General features: G+C 50.0%; 1 pseudogene; it reads right to left on the reverse strand.

Annotated features, from left to right (window-relative positions):
* Nucleotides 1-7,666: 7,666 nt before the first annotated feature.
* LOC123038465 (uncharacterized) lies at nt 7,667-7,806 on the reverse strand (annotated as a pseudogene).
* Nucleotides 7,807-17,105: the final 9,299 nt, after the last annotated feature.

The raw sequence follows: 17,105 nt of genomic DNA on the forward strand, positions 1-17,105 counted from the left end.
GTCAGCGCACCCGCTGGGTGTAGCCCCCGAGATCTGGGCCGACTGCTGAGCAGTCGGGCCGGATCTCCCGGCAACTACTTTGTCTTCTCTTTCTTCGCGGGGGCGCGTCAGCGCACCCGCTGGGTGTAGCCCCCGAGATTCGGGCCGACTGCTGAGCAGTCGGGCTGGATCTACCGGCAACTACTTTGTCTTCTATTTCTTCGCGGGGACGCGTCAGCGCACCCGCTGGGTGTGTCGTCGGAGCAGGAGGCTGTCCAGCCGGCTTGGCACAGCCGGCAGCACGGGTCGCGTCTGACCGTCCGAGTGGCGAAGCAGGCGGACGGGTCATCCAGACGAATATTTCTTTTCTTCTCTTTCTCCCAGCCGACTCCTCTCTCTCTCTCCTCTCTCTTTTTTTTATATCCAGCTTGACCAGCCGGGTGTGGGCAGTCGGCCCTTGACTTTTTAGCCAGATCTCGGGCAGTCCACGCGTTTTTTTTTCTCAGCCAGCCATCGGGCAGATGGCCCCTTTTTCTTTGTCTCAGCCGCCTTTCTTCTTTCTTTCTTTCTCTGTTCTGGGCACTTCGGCCGCACAGGTGGCTGGACCTGGAGCGCAGCAGCCGGCAGCAGGGGGAAGCCGGGTACGGGGCGGAGCCGGCCGTCCGGGTGCATGGCGCGATGCAGGTGCGGAGCAGCAGTCGGCCAAGGGCGACACGGACGGAGGAGTCCGGGATGCCGGGGAAGCCGACGCACGGGAGCCGGCCAGCCGGGTTGCGGGAAGCCGGCGAGCGCAGGAGCCGGCCGGAGCGGAGGCGAGGGCCGGGCGCAGGCGAAGGCGACCGCGAGGCGGAGGGGAGCAGCCGGCCAGTGGCTCCGAAACCTGGCATAGCAGCGCGGGAGGCGGAGGACCAGGGCCGGCGCTGGTGCGGAGACGGGCGAAGCAGCAGGCAGGCGCGGGCGCGGCGGCGAGGAGCAGTGCCAGCGCAGGGAGCCGACGACGGCCGCGAGCGGTGGAGCGCTGCCGCAGGCAGCAGCACGGGGCTGGGCGCGTGGTTGGTGATGAGTGCAGAGGCCTGCGGGCGTGCAAGGCGCGGCGGCGCGGGTGGAAGACAGGCGCGCAGCAGCGCTGCTGGCGAAGGCAGCAACGGACCCGGCAGAGGACACGAGCACGTCGACTCGTAGGGACATGAGCGGTGACGACGTGTGCGGCGAGGAGCGTACGGTGGGTGTACATGCATCACATGGCCATTGTCTAGGGCATGTACGGGGTAGTATGTGTAGTGGTGTGGCTAATGGCTTGACCACTATTGACCAGCATCTAGCTAGCTAACATATATGAGATATGGAGTGGCAAACGCGCGCTTCGGCCGGAGCAAGGCACAACGCGGAGGGGAACAAGCGTGAGCGACATGGCGCGGCGCGCGCACCGACGCGGCCGACCGAAGCGAGGCACCGCACACGCGGTGCCTGCGCGGACGGATGTCCGGCGTCGCAACGGTGATGATGACGAAGACGCACCGCCCCTCACGGATGCGTCGAGGGCGTGCTGACGTCGAGCCCTCGACCGGCGCTGGAGAGGTGGCGACGTCGCGGTGATGATGAAGATGGCGACGCCGGCAGCAAAGACGCGCCGCCCATCGCGGCCGCTCCGGGAGCGTGTCGATGTCGAGCCCCCGAGCGCTACCGGAGAGACGACGGCGACGTCACGGCGGAGATGACGAAGATGGTCCCGCCCGGACTGCGAAACCAGCAGCAGCGCGGTAGCATAGTACCGCCCCACGGTGGGCGCCAACTGTCGTGGTATTCTCACGGGGGGCTTGCGAGTCGACAGATGCCACAAGGGCTTAGTGTGTGGGTAAGACTGCTGCTGATAGGACCGGGAGCGGATATGCGAGTAGCACGCACTAGTTTACCTAGGTTCGAGGCTCTCTGGAGAGATAATGCCCCTACTCCTGCACGTGTGAGTATATCTGCTATATCTGGTACAGAGTGCTCCTGGAGCTGTATCTGAGCTTAGTGCCATAGGCATCTGGCTTTGTATATGCCTATATGAGGCATGCTAGTGGCCGGCCATGCTCATGGCCGTGAGCATGTGTGCTCATGTGGATGGATGGATGGATAGCTAGCTAGCTTGCTAGCTAGTTGCTTGTGTGTGTATGTGTGTGTGCGTGAGAGTCCATCCCCTGGGTGGATGGATGTGTGCCTCCTTTTATAGTGTGAGATAGCTTAGGATGTAAGCTAGGTAGTGGCATGGGCTAGGCATGGTGGGTGTCATTCTTGTCCCCTGGGTCACTTCATAAATAGTGCCAGGGGACAAGTGACACTATACATGATGGCTGAGATGATACATGAATACTGCTCGGATATATCTGTCTCGTTGGTGTCTCGTCGTTGTCGAGTCGGGCTGCAGTCGGCAGCCGGTTGGTTGGTGCAGTCGGCAGCTGGCAGTCGGCAGCCGGCCGGGCAGAGCAGTCGGACGGGGAGCCGGCAGGAGCGGCCGGGCAGTCGGACTGAGGGGCTTTGCTAGCCCCGATGTCTTGATTTATTGTCTCGCCGCCTTCGGGGTATCCATGTCCAATTACTCCGACACTAAGGATCAGGGGGTCTCCGCATTGAGAACCTGGAGATCAGGAATAAATGTCTTTTAAGCAAATGACTTTTTAGGCTTTCGGTAGAGAACGACGGGATGTGGGCACAAATTTTACGAAACAAATATCTACAGTCCAAAACTCTAGCACAAGTTAACAAATATCTACAGTCCAAAATTTCTGGAAGGGTCTAATAAGAATTAAAGACCTATTCTTTCGTAGAACCAAATTCACTATTGGCAATGGGATGTCAACACGATTTTGGGAGGATACATGGCTAGGGGAGACGCCCTTAGCCGTTCAATATCCAAGTCTATATAATATTGTCCAACGTAAGGAAGATTACTTGGCACGATATTACAATCGGTACCTCTAAATATTCAGTTTAAGCGATCTTCAATTGGGGAGAGATGGAATTCATGGATAATCTGGTACGGAGAGTGATGGATGTACAATTAACCGACCAATCGGATTCATTACATTAGACAATGACCAAGAATGGCTCATTCACGGTCAAATCATTTTATTTGCACCTAATTAACTCTGGCCTCCTCCCGAGATCCATTCATATCTGGAAAGTTAAGGTCCCCTTGCGTATCAAAATTTTCATGTGGTTCGTACATAAACAAGTGATTCTCACCAAAAACAATATGTTAAAACGACATTGGGTAGGCAGCTCACGATGTTGTTTTTGTGATAATAATGAAACAATACAACACCTTTTCATCGATTGTCCTTTGGCTAAACTTTTATGGCGCACTATTCATATAGCTTTCAACATTGCCCCTCCAATTAACATTGAATCGTTGTTCGGGACATGGTTAGATGGGGTGGATCGCAATACTGCGACTCATATTCAAGTTGGAATATGTGCTTTTTTGTGGGCTATATGGAACTGCAGGAACGATATGATCTTTAACAGGCAACAATTGTTAAACTTCTTGCAGGTTATCTTCAGAGCTACTGCATGGATCCGTACGTGGTCCTTACTCACTCCTATGGAATCCAGGGAGCCGCTGGTTACTGGGTGCAACCAATGGGAGATGGTAGCATGGGTTATATTCAATCGATTTGGATGGCGGTCGCTTAATAGGATAGGAGTTTAGGTCTCTAGTCCTGTTATCATCATCGGTTGTAATCTTGAGGTCTTTTATTGCTTTGTCATCCTGCTCCTTTTGTGAGCTGTAATACTTTGGATACTATTTGTTTTCCGAGACTTTTAATAATATGGCTGCATGCATCGTTCAGATGCAGAGGCCGGGGGCACGCCTCCTTTTCCAAAAAAAAAAAATGACAGGCGGCCTCAAACTTCATAATAGATAAGAGGAAATGGCTTATTACTAGACGTTCTTGTATGTTGTGCTAGTTGGAAAGTAGGAGTACTACATATTTGTCTGGCCTTGTCACAATTACTGAACAATGCAGTATGTAGTGACCCAAGTGTTGCGAACGGTATGTAACCAAGCCACGGTAATGCAATACAAGTTCATCTGCTAGGCAGCCTGCGTTGCAATATAGTTCCGTCCCAGTGAAATCATTTCATCAATATTCTTATTGCCCATTATTATATAACTCCATCTCGAGAACCTATGTTTTGGTTGAAAAAATAATCCGTTGGAGAAACTTCCACGCCTAATCTTTGGCATTTCCATGCTCAGAAACAATAGTACGAGCAGACACATGGAATGAATCTTCCATAGTTCTCCTAAAAAAAGCCTTCAGTGTGTCTCTTATCTTCCACATGCTACAATTCCGGGATGCCCGTGCAGGATAACCTCAAATGATCAAAGGCCCCATTTGCAGCATAACCCTCAGTTACTACTCCTAGTTAATATTGGTATTAAAATATAAAGTGAGTGGCCTATTTATTCATTACTCCCAGTAACTTTCACAGAACATGTTGAAACAGTTAGATTATTTACTGTAATGCAATTATTGAATAGCAAATATTGTGGACTACTGTAATGGGTTTTCTTGTTTCCAAAGAACTATGGACAATGTTTTTCTAACAGAAAAAAAATATTTTTCGTAATTAGCCTTTTGAACTGTAGGGCCATTGAACCAAATTTATGGTACACCCTGAAAATGTGTTATATGGCCCTGATTTCTGATTGTACTTTATGGGGTATTTTAGGTACATCCTTGCAGACACTACAACAAATACAATTTGCACTGCAAATCTCTCTACAACAGTACCAATGGATAAACAACTATTATAACTTGTACGACATAAATAAGAACAAAAATGGATGTTTTGGACTTATTGTAGATGAATAAAGATGTATCAGATTTTAAAGGAACGAAACCAAGTGCTTGTAGTTTCTGACTGAGACGAGAGTACCACGCCCTGGGAGCCTGCTTCAGTCCATATAGAGCTTTGTCAAGCTTACACACATGAAAGGGTTTATCCTTGTTCTCAAAACCAGGAGGCTGTTTCATGTATACTTCCTCTTCCAGAACATCATGAAGGAACGCGTTCTGCACATCTAATTGTCTGAGACTCCATCCCCTGGAAACAGCAATAGACAGTACAAGACGAGTAGTAGCAGCTTTAACCACTGGACTAAAGGTGTCTTCATAGTCTATGCCATACCGTTGTTTAAAGCCTTTTGCAACAAGTCTGGCTTTGTAGCGATCTATGGTTCCATTGGACTTTCTTTTGATCCTATAAACCCACTTACAATCAATCAAATTTTTACCTCGCCGTGGAGACACAAGATGCCACGTCTTATTTTTCTGAAGTGCCATGCATTCCTCTTCCATGGCCTTTTTCCAGCATGTATCCCTGAGAGCTTCATCAAGCGTACTGGGTTCTCCCGTGGTACATGCTAAACCAAACTTAGTTATTTGTTTGTAATTGACGGGTTGGATTACTCACTTCCGACGCACCAGCCGCGCCAGCAGTTCTGTCAGCGGGATTTTCTGTGGCGACGGGTGATGCTGGAGCTGTGACGGAAGGCGCAGAAGATCCAGGCCGCGCGGAGGACACGGGCCTGACCGGATCCGCCTCGGATCGCACGCCTATCGTGGGCTGGGGCGAGTCCGTGCCGGATCGTGCGCCCAGCTGCTGGCGGCGCATGTAGTGGCGGGGTCCGCCCGCGGGCCAGCGGGCCGGGGGCTCCTGCCGCGTGGCCTCCAATGATTGGCGCGGGCCGGACGCCGCTTCTGGCCTAGTTGAGGCGAGTCACGTGGCCGTCGCTGGGTCACTGTCGCCGCGCCTGGCGGGCGACACGGGATCCGGCGCGCTGGCGCCCTGCTGCGACACGGATCCCGGAGCTGATATGGTGCCACGCTACTGGAGCTCCGATCACGAGGAGGATCTGTTCCCCGCTATGTGACACATAAAATGTGAACAGTTTGGGGTGATTTCTTCACCATTTTCTGTGATTCCTTTGCCATTTTCTGCTCCATTGCCATCTGCATCATCACAAAGCTCAAGTGCACGGTTATGAGAATTAGTCATCATATGATCATTACAGTTATTTCTCCCTTGATCAAGACCGGTGAGACTAGATGGTAAGAGAAGAATTTCTTGACGAAGTAGGGCACCGACATTAGGATGAAGGGTGGCAAAGGGAAACTTAGTTTCATCAAAAACGACATCCCGTGAGATATAGACGCGTCCGGTTGAAACATCAAGACACTTGACGCCTTTGTGTTGGGCACTATAACCAATGAACACACATTGTTTGGATCTAAAACTGAGTTTTCGATCATTGTAAGGGCGAAGATTGGGCCAACAGGCGCATCCAAACACACGGAGAGAAGTGTAGTCTGGTTTGGTGTGGAGAAGCCTTTCAGTGGGAGTTTCATTGTTGATAACACGACTAGGTAGCATATTAATGATATGGACAGCTGTGAGAAAGGCTTCGTCCCAAAATTTTAAGGGCATGGAGGCGCCAACAAGAAGGGCAAAGCCAACTTCGACAATGTGTCTGTTTTTGCATTCAGCAGACCCATTTTGTTGATGGGCATGGGGACACGACACATGGTGAGAGATGCCAAGTTTTTGAAAAAAGGAGTTTAGTTTCTCGTATTCGCCACCCCAATCAGATTGGAGGGCTATGATTTTTGTGTCGAATTTCCTTTCAACCGAAGCTTGGAAATTGAGAAAAACTTGGCATACATCTGATCTTTTCTTAAGAAGATAGATCCAGGTAAATTTACTATAGTCGTCAATGAAACTCACATAGTATGTATGTCTACCAACAGAGGAGGGAGCAGGTCCCCACACATCAGAAAAACTAAGTTGCAAAGGCTTGGTAGAAATACTTGTAGAAATAGGATAAGGCAACTGATGACTTTTAGCTCTCTGGCAGGAATGTGCACTAAAAACTTGTTTATTGAATCTTCGAATCTCCGGAATCAATGGGTAAAGCCCGCGAACACATCTACCTCGATATAGCACCCTCCTTGTGGCCTGATCCTTGATCAAAAAGAAGAAGGGGTGAAATTCAAGAAAGACATGATTATCAACGGCAATGCGATGAACGGAAAGAAGGCTCTTGGAAGCACTAGGAACATGTAAAAATTTTCTGAGATGAATTTTTCTATGAGGGGTTTTAATAACAGAATGACCAATGTGACCAATCTTCATACCTTCTCCACTAGCAGTGTGGATATGATCTTGGCCGCGATACTTCTCGCGCATGGTCACCTTTTCCAGCTCACCGGTGATGTGGTTAGTGGCTCCGATGTCGACGTACCAGTTCGTGTCAACACCATATGAGGCTTCTGCTGCCCCGGCCACTTTTTCATCCTGGGACGATGCATCATTATCATCCTCAAACCGGTACCAGCAATCTTTAGCTGAGTGTCCCAGCTTGCCACGGATTTGGCACCGAACAGCGTTCGGGCGTGATCTGTTGCTGTTGGAGGAGCTGTTGCGCCGGCCCTATTGTTGTTGGAGGAGGGCCGGCCGCCGCCGCGCATGTTGCCGCCATTCTGGCCGCTGCTGTTGCCCCCGCCAGAGCTCTTGCCCTTCTGACGAGGAGGTCCATGGTAGCTAGAGCCGCCACCGCCACGGCCGCGGGTGGCGATGTTCGCCGAAGACTTGAAGCCACCTCCGGTCCCTGCCCCTTGGAACAAAGCCACCCTTTGATCAAAGTTACTCATCTGAGCAAAGAATTCATCAAGGGTGACCGGGATGGTGCGGGCGTCAAGGGCAGAGACTAGCGGCTGGTAGTCCATGTCGAGGCCATTGAGGATGTAGGAAATCAACTCGTCCTCCTTCAATGGCCGCTCTGTCGCTGCAAGTTCGTCGATGAGGGAGCGCATGTGCGCAAAGTACGTGGCCACCGATTGTGTCCCCTTCTGCGTGTTTGTGAGAGCGGCGTGGATGTTGTTGACGTGGGACATCGAGGTTGACGAGAACATCCTCGCCAGCACCATCCACAACTCATGCGCGTGGGTGATCGCGGTCACCTGTACGAGTACTTCTTTGGACAGATTATTCAGAAGATAACCCAGTACCTGCTGGTCTTCCTTGATCCAAAGTTGATGTAGAGGATTCGGGGTGGTCTCCTCCTTGCCATCCTTGTCCTTGGAGACGACAACCTTGGCTGGTTCCACTATGCTCCCGTCCACGTACCCGAAGAAACCAACACCGCGGAGTTGTGTTGTGATCTGGGTACACCATATGATGTAGTTGGTGTGTGTGAGACGCTCGGTGACTTGGCCAGAGAGGGTAGGGTTGGAGGAGCTGGAGGAGGCCATGGTAGGAGGTTTCGGTGGAGGAGAAAAACCTAGATGCGATGGAAGAGTCAGGATCTGATTACCATGTGGGAAACGTCGTGCCCGGTTTAGGGCGACGGCTGCGTGTTATAAAGGCATGGGCGCGACTCCCTGATAGCGTACAAGTTGTTGGGATAGAAACTTGAGATACAAGGGATAAGCTATTTGTAGTACAAGGGATAAACTAGAGAGAGAATATTGTTACAGAGAATATTTATCTAGTCTATCTAGCCTATGCGGTTGGCTCACCGAACCACCTTGAGTTGGGCTGACCGAACCACCTTGACACCATAGCAATGTTGTTTAACAGAATCAACACAAACACTATGTATTGGTGCAGTTCTAATTGCATCTGTGACATTTGGTGCTACATTCGCCCTTCCTGGAGTTTACAAAGCTGATGAATGCACTAACGGAGGCACACTAATACTTGCCGGGAGGTATGCCTTTGATGCATTCATACTAGCTAGCACATTCTCCTTCATCTTGTCTGCCATGTCTATGGTTGGTCTCATGTATTCCGGATACTATATTTTGAACCCACACAGTTGCAGAATTTACCTAGTCGTAGCCTTGTATTTTGGGTCAACATCCATCACATGCTTCACAACAGCTTTTGCACTAGGTTTGTACATGGTGGTAGCAACAATTGCTCACAAGTCTGCCATTGCTATATGTATCATTAGCCCTCTCATTGTTCTTTGTAACAAAACGGAATTTTGGCTAAAATGGGCTCTTCTGACACACCCATTATGTATTCGAATTGGCCTAATTCGCACACTGGTTATGGTAACAAGGAGAATCCTTCTCAACCTGCTAATGGAATTTTGGCCCATGATAATCATTTTTGTTTGGGCCACATGTACAAGCAACCAGTTTTAGAAATGGAGCCGATGGTACAACAACCAGCATTCCTGACTTCAAGATGCATCAAATATAAAACTTTTTCCACGACATGTTTCTGAGGACCTCCTGTAGATTTAGGATTTACTTTAGTCATCAATACTATATTTCACATCAGAATCTTATCTTACGTTTCATTAATGTTATGTTGTTACCGTTTTGTCCAACAATTTGTGCTCATAATCACGTAAATGCTGATTACCGCTGCTATTTACAACTTCTTTGAATATGCAACTAATTTCAATTTTCGGTCCATCACTTGTAGTTCAGTATGTAAAAAATTAGTATAAGATAGAAAATCCATGCAAATATAAATCTTTCAACTTATCTAAATAGTTAATAAATATTTCATCCATTCGGAATTAGTTGAAGCTCAAACGGATGTATCACTACTGCCTTGATACTTGCCTCTGGGGCGGAGCCACATGAGGGCAAAACAGAGGAGTGGCCCGCCCAGCCCAAGAACAGAAAATTATTTCTATACATAAGCCTAGTCCACTAGCGGACCAGACCAGCAAAGGCCACATGCCCACAATTGCATGATTCACACCTAGCTACTCCTAGTTCGCAGACTCAAATCCATGCACCATCATCCCCTGCAGGGTCCCAATTTAACAGTGAACGCACAACAAGCCACGGAGCGCCAGCGGGCAGCCGGTCGCAGGGTGTGGCAGCGCCAAGCTGCTAAAGACAACCCATCGCCATTGCTGCGACCATGACCCAAGGCCCATGCACAGGCAGCTAGCAGCACCTAGCCGGCGATGGGCGGCCCAGGTAACGAGCACGACCTCTCCAATTTTTCAGCAACTGCAACTGCGAGTACGGACCACTGAAGTATGGTTGTGTTTGACCCTGTACCAAGCCAATGATGGCGAGGAATAGAATGATGAAGCGTATTCATTGAAGGCTTGTTACAACTCAGGGTGGGCGAAATGGTCTGGTCCGCCGGTCCGGCCTGTGGCCTGCTCAATCTATAAAAGATCGGCCCGGTCCCTAAAAACTAGACCGAAAAACTTCGGTCCGGTCCGGTTAAAGGCTGGTCCGAACGGGCAGGCCGAAGAACAACCCATCTTGCTTTTTATTTGCAGCTTGTCGATCGGCGGGTGGCGGCGTGGCGTGGCATGCCGGCGGCGTGGTGGGGGTGTGGCGGCCCAAATGGGGCGCAAGAAACTGTTGTTGTGTGCGTCCTCCACCGCGGGGCTATTGTCCGCGTGGCCACTAGACTCTCTGGCCCCGAAAACAATGTCCATTGGACGCGCCCCACTCAAATTCGTCGTCTCAGCCAAAGAAATTGACGTGGGAGGTCCTACATTGCCGCATCGACTAACGTCCCTTTCAGCTTCGTCAACCTACGGTCATGCCAAATTCATTGCCGATGAGCTCCCTTTGCTGATCTTCTTGGTTCCTCTAGCTCCCTTTGGTTCTTCTGAATCTTCTGGACATCTCGCCGATGAGCTAGGCTTCCTCTAGCGTTGCATCCCCGATGAGCAGCCGCCGCTAGAGCTCTAGTGCGTGCTCTGCCCTTGTCTCTTGGCTGATCCTCTCGGTCCGGCCCAAGCTACACCATTGTTGGTCCAGTCCCTGAAAACATGACCGCCACGCTGCTCAGTCCGGTCCAAAAGACGGCTTGGACTATGTCCGCCGTGAGTTGGAACCCCCCCCCCCCCATACACACAAATAGCCCCATCCTTAGCAACAGATTTAAATGTTCTTTTCATAACCATCTTCAAAAAAGTGGTCATACACCATGTGTTTTTGGCATAATCCATAGGGGATGGGGCATTATGGACCATCATAGAGATTTTCATTGGCTTTTCCCCAAAGATTTTCACCAACGCCCAGTTCCGAGTGTTTACATAAAAAACACATGTTCCGGTTAAGGGCGAAAAAACTGCCACTTGAGAGCAGTCCCATTGAGTTGTTATAGCACACCTCCGTGTACGTTTGTTGAGCACGAGAGAACGGGAGCAACAGTTGAAGCGCATGCTGTTGTTCCTGTAGCAAGTGTCTAGCATCATTTCTACACTACTAGGAAAAGGGTTATAGCTAATATGGACATTAATGGCGCACCACACCACTACTATATAGCAGTGGCGCACCATGTGTTGGTGCGCCATTAGTGTTGAAAGGATCGATATGGTTGACTAGAGGGGGGGGGGGGTGAATAGGCAACTACCAATTTTTAGCTTTTCTTTACCAAATTAAACTTTGCATCAAAGTAGGTTGTCTAGATGTGCAACTAGGTGAGCAACCTATATGATGCAATAACAACACGCATACAAGCAAGCAAGGGTAGAAACACTAAAGAGCTTGCACAAGTAAAGGTAAGAGATAACCAAGAGTGGATCCGGTGAAGATGAGGATGTGTTACCGAAGTTCCTTCCTTTTGAGGGGAAGTACGTCTCCGTTGGAGCGGTGTGGAGGCACAATGCTCCCCAAGAAGCCACTAGGGCCACCGTATTCTCCTCACGCCCTCACACAATGCAAGATGCCGTGATTCCACTATTGGTGCCCTTGAAGGCGGCGATCGAACCTTTACAAACAAGGTTGGGGCAATCTCCACAAGTTAATCGGAGGCTCCCAACAAGACCACGAAGCTTCACCACAATGGAATATGGCTCCGAGGTGACCTCAACCGTCTAGGGTGCTCAAACACCCAAGAGTAACAAGATCCGCTAGGGATGAGTGGGGGAATCGAAAATCCCTTGGTGGAAGTGTAGATCGGAGCCTTCTCAACCACTACCGAGCAAATCAACAAGTTTGATTGGCTAGGGAGATAGATCGGGCAAAATGAAGCTTGGAGTATTTAATGGAGCTTGAGCAATAAATGGAGCTTGGGGGAGAAAGAGGTAGGTGAGAAGGAGGAAGGGGACTCCCTTTTATAGTGGGGGTAACAATCCCGTTGCCCCCCACCAACCAGCCCCGCACAGGGCGGTACTACCACTGAGAGGGGGCAGTACTACCGCCAGGCGACGGTACTGCCGCGCTGAGGAGACTTAGTAGGGAATGGACCCAAATGCGGTACTACCGCGGTGGTAGGGCAGTACTACCGCTCCTAGAATGGTACTACCGCCACTACAACCGTGACTAGTGCCGCAAAACCCGACATGAGAAAAAGACCTCTCGAATCGAGGCGGTAGGAGCCAGACTACCCAGCGGTACTACGACAGTGTGGTCAAGGGCGGTAGTACCGCTGTGGAGCGGTACTTCCGCTTGTGACCCTTCGGCCGTAGTACCGCAGGCAGTGCGGTACTACCACTGGGGCGCGAAAGAGAGAGAGAAGGGATCTCTTAAATTTGCTGAGGACAAGGCGGAGGTGCCAGGCCCCCAGCGGTACTACTGCTGTGGAGCCAAGGGCGGTACTACTGCTGCGGAGCGGTACTGCCACTTGGCTCCTTAGCGGTACTACCGCTAGGTGCGCGGTACTACCGCTTAGACCCAGACAGGACAAGGAAGAGAGGAGAGATCTCTTCAATGGAAAGGAAATGCTCGGAGGGTGAGAAGCTGATGTGTACGTGATGATTCCACCCATGCAAAACCCCAGCGGACCCCCTCTTGATAGTACGGTGCCCTCTACACAACTAGTCCACCGAGAAAGAAACGAAAGAGCTACACCGTCTTGAAATACACTCCGAGGGGAAGAAGGCGTCTCGTGCCAGGGGAGAATCTGTGAATTATTCAAAGCACAAGATTAGCCCGCAAACATGTTGTCATCAATCACCAAAACTACCTTGAGAGAGATATGCCATAACAATCTCCCCCTTTTCGGTGGATTGATGACAACTAGGGATTTGCGCAAGGAAAAGAAATACAATGAAGAAAGCTAAGAACTACAAAATATAGACGGGCTCCCCCAGAATGTGTGCACCAAGAGATGGCACGACCCACACATTCGGATCAACACTCCCCCTATATTTTATAGTCCAACAATACTAAGCACAAGATATATGAGAGAAGTGAATAAACAGGACAAGCATGCATCTCACAATAAACTACAGTACTCAGACATGACATAAGTAATAAGGTAGCGATAGGGAGCATATGTCTCACACCATATGTCTAGAGCTTAGGTCTCACACCAAACCAAACCAAAGAAGGACACCAAGAGAACACACAAGAAACCACAAGACGACTCAAAACACGACACAAGAAGCAAATCCCTACACTCTCTCCCCCTTTGGCAGCGAGACACCAAAAAGGGCATAGAGTGACACTACGACTCCAGGTGATGGGAGGTGGAAGAGCTCGAACATCACATCTCTGCATCTTTATCGTGGCTCGAAAACTGCTCGGCATCGGAGTCGGTCCAGTGGCAATTCTGATGAATCCAGTCCTCCTCTTCAGTGATCTGACCCTCAGACCCACTGGCAACAGTTGCTCCCATCTGACGCATGAGCTCCTTGTGGCGCGTCCTGGCATGCTTCTCTGCCACATGAGTCATGTACTGACCATGAGACTCCATGCAGAAAAGCTTCTTCATCTTGCGCTTAAGCTTATGTGCCCATGACGGTTCTGCACTAGAGGGGCCAAAGTTCTCCTCATGATCATCAGTAGCAGCCTCAACCTCGGTCCCCATGGCAGCAGCAGCAGCAACAGCATCAGCAGACGGACCCCCTGTGGCAGCAGTAGCAGATGGACCTCCTGTGTGAGGCGCTGTCCAGTTGTCCTTCTTCCTCAGACGCTTGATCTCATGAGACACCAAGTCTCCAGTCTCTAGCAACACTCTGGGATAAGTCTGTGCCCAGGCCCTCTCAATGAGCCTCATGATGAATGGATAATAGATAGGACACTTGCGCTCAGACACGGCAGATAGAAGTTCAGAGCACATGACATGAGAGATATCCAGGCTCTCTCCAGTGCTTGCTTTCTTCTCATGCTGACAGAAAAGGAGCATGTCCACGAGGTAAGAGTGGACCATATCCAGATTCCCGATCCGAGGGAAGAGAGTCTCACGGAATATGCGATGAAGAATGTCCAGATATGGAGACAGCTCATAGGTCTTCTTCTCAATTACTGGGTGAACCTTCACAGCGCAGTAGGGCCAAAGGGCTTGCTTGTGGGTGGATGTAGCATTGCGGTGAGGACGGAAACCGACAAGAGTCTCAAGCCCGTTGTCCACCACATCAAGTAACCCCATGAACGCCTGCCACTTGATAGAAAGCAGCTTGCCATTGGTCATCCATGTCAGAGTCCTGTCGACATCCGTCCCAAGATGGACTGTGGCATAGAATTGAGCCACCAAATCCGCATCGAAATCCTTGTTGAATTGCATGATCCTGAGAATGTTCAACTGAGTGCACATCTGAAGGGCTTCACCAAAGTACTCTGGGTCCTTCTCCATAGCATCAATATTAATGGAGCGAACATCAACAAAAAGATTTTTCTTGGCCTTGATCACATCAAAGTAGATGGCAAACTGAAAACGGTTCCAGAACATGCGGTTGACCAAAGTGGGTTCTTGGGCCACCGCATAGGGATTGCGGTGACGCTTCTCCCAAAACTCCTTGTTGGTCATCTCAGTCACAGTCTTCCCTTTGGGTTTGTGGGCGGCTCGCTTTGATTGCTGAGGAGGTGGAGGAACACTTGCAGATGCACTTGCTGCAGGTGGTTGGGTGCTCGAGGAACCACCGGCAGGCTCTGAGGTGCGGTAGCGTTTTGATGTGGCACGCCCGGGGTTGATACGGCGACCTTGCTGCTCGAAAGGGTCATCACCTGGAGCCAAACACAAGAACACGCAAAGCAACCAGAAAGAACGAGCATAAGCCAACAAACTCAACAAAAGATCAAGGTAAGGCAGGAAAAAGATGGAAATTGGCATGCAGCGGTAGTACCGTGACCTGCCCGCGGTAGTACCGCCCCAGAGAGAGCGGTAGTACCGCTCTAGGTCAAGCGGTAGTACCGCTCCAAGAGAGCGGTAGTACCGCTTGAGGCGGAGAAACATCAGTTTCTTAGCACGAGGCGGTGAAACAGCGGGCTCCTACTACCGTGGTCAGATCCAGCACTACCGACCTACCAAATTCAAAAATAATCCTACCAAACTCTAATCGAGATAGTCTAGTTGCTTTCTCCAACCAACTCAAGCCTAGATTTAGCCAAAAATCTAGAGATGCAACCACCATTTCCCCTAAGAAACAAGAACTGAAAAAGAGACAAAACGAAAGAAGGAACGGGGGCAATACCAGCATCCATGGCAAGAGGACGAGGTGGGGATCGACTCCACCAAAGGAAATGGAGAGGGACGCCCCGGAGACGGAGATCCGCCGGAGCCCTCCCGCGGCGAGTGGAGGCTGGAGAGAGGAAGAGAAAAGAGGGGCGAAGTGAATGGGTATGGGGGAGAAGAAACCTTCCCCTGCCCCAACTTAACCCCCTGTTCTTGTCCCCAGCGGTAGTACCGCGCTGGGGGGCGGTAGTACCGCTTATAAGCGGTAGTACCGCGCACCACCAGCGGTAGTACCGCCCAGCACGCCACGGCAACTAAACAACACGGCTTTAGCTCGACGAAACGACAAAAACGGCAAGAGAAAAACAAGCACACCAGCAAACGGCCAAGACACACCTCTTCAAACGAGGGCGGTGGCCAAGGCCACCTATGTTTGAGTCAAAAGGTATAGCACCGCAAAGATTTTAACCTTGGGCCCATGACCAAAACTCGTCTTTGAAGCACAAGTGCCATTAACAATGGCTAACGTGAAAGACTTGATCAATTTATGCATAATGAGGGGAGGGAGAGTTCATTGAGAGAACAACACTCCCCCTATGTCCATGCCTACACCTAAACTAGACAACAAATTGAGCATGGTAGGGTGTGCACGGGTTCAAACCACATTGCTCGAATCAATGATATTTAGCTCATGCCTTAACTCGCGAAATCTTGCTTCATCCAAGGGCTTCGTGAAAATATCTGCAAGGTTGTCATGAGTGTTGACATAGTTGAGCTTGATCTCTCCTCGCCTAATGTGATCCTGGATGAAGTGATACCGAATCTCAATATGCTTCGTCTTGAAGTGTTGCACTGGGTTGAGAGAAATCTTGATGGAACTTTCATTGTCACACCAAAGAGGCACTTTGTCACAAGTGACACCGTAATCCTTTAAAGTTTGCCTCATCCATAGAAGTTGTGCACAACAACTACCGGCCGCAACATACTCCGCCTCAGTGGACGAGAGAGACACACAACTTTGCTTTTTAGAAGACCAACTTGCCAAAGAGCAACCAAGGAATTGGCACCCTCCGGAAGTGGACTTCCTATCCACTTTGTCTCCCGCCCAATCGGAGTCCGAGTACCCTACAAGCTTGAAGTTTGATCTCTTGGGTACCATAAGCCAAAGTTTGGGGTATGAGCCAAATATCGAAAGATTCGTTTGACCGCCATATAGTGACTTTGCTTAGGTGCGGCTTGAAACCGTGCACAAATTCCCACACTCAACATGATGTCCGGTCTAGATGCACAAAGGTAAAGCAAGTATCCAATCATGGAACGATATACCTTTTGATCCACCACTTTACCATTGGGATCTAAGTCAAGTTGGCACTTGGTGGGCATTGGAGTGGAGGCCGGCTTGACGTCACTTAGCTTGAATCTCTTGAGCATGTCTTGAGTGTATTTGGATTGATTGATGAAGGTTCCTTCTCTTCTTTGCTTCACTTCAAACCCTAGAAAGAAGTTCAACTCTCCCATGGAGGACATCTCGAACTTTGAGGTCATGAGAGCGGCAAATTCCTGATTGAAAGCTTTGTTAGGAGAACCAAAGATAATATTATCAACATATAATTGGCACACAAACAACTCCCCTTTGACCTTCTAAGTAAAAAGAGTGGTGTCGATTAGCCCAACTTCAAAACCACGGCCTTGTAACAACTCGGTAAGGTGGTCATACCACGCACGTGGGGCTTGTTTAAGGC

This window comes from Triticum aestivum, chromosome 2A (assembly GCF_018294505.1).
Source record: "Triticum aestivum cultivar Chinese Spring chromosome 2A, IWGSC CS RefSeq v2.1, whole genome shotgun sequence".
Taxonomy (NCBI): domain Eukaryota; kingdom Viridiplantae; phylum Streptophyta; class Magnoliopsida; order Poales; family Poaceae; genus Triticum; species Triticum aestivum.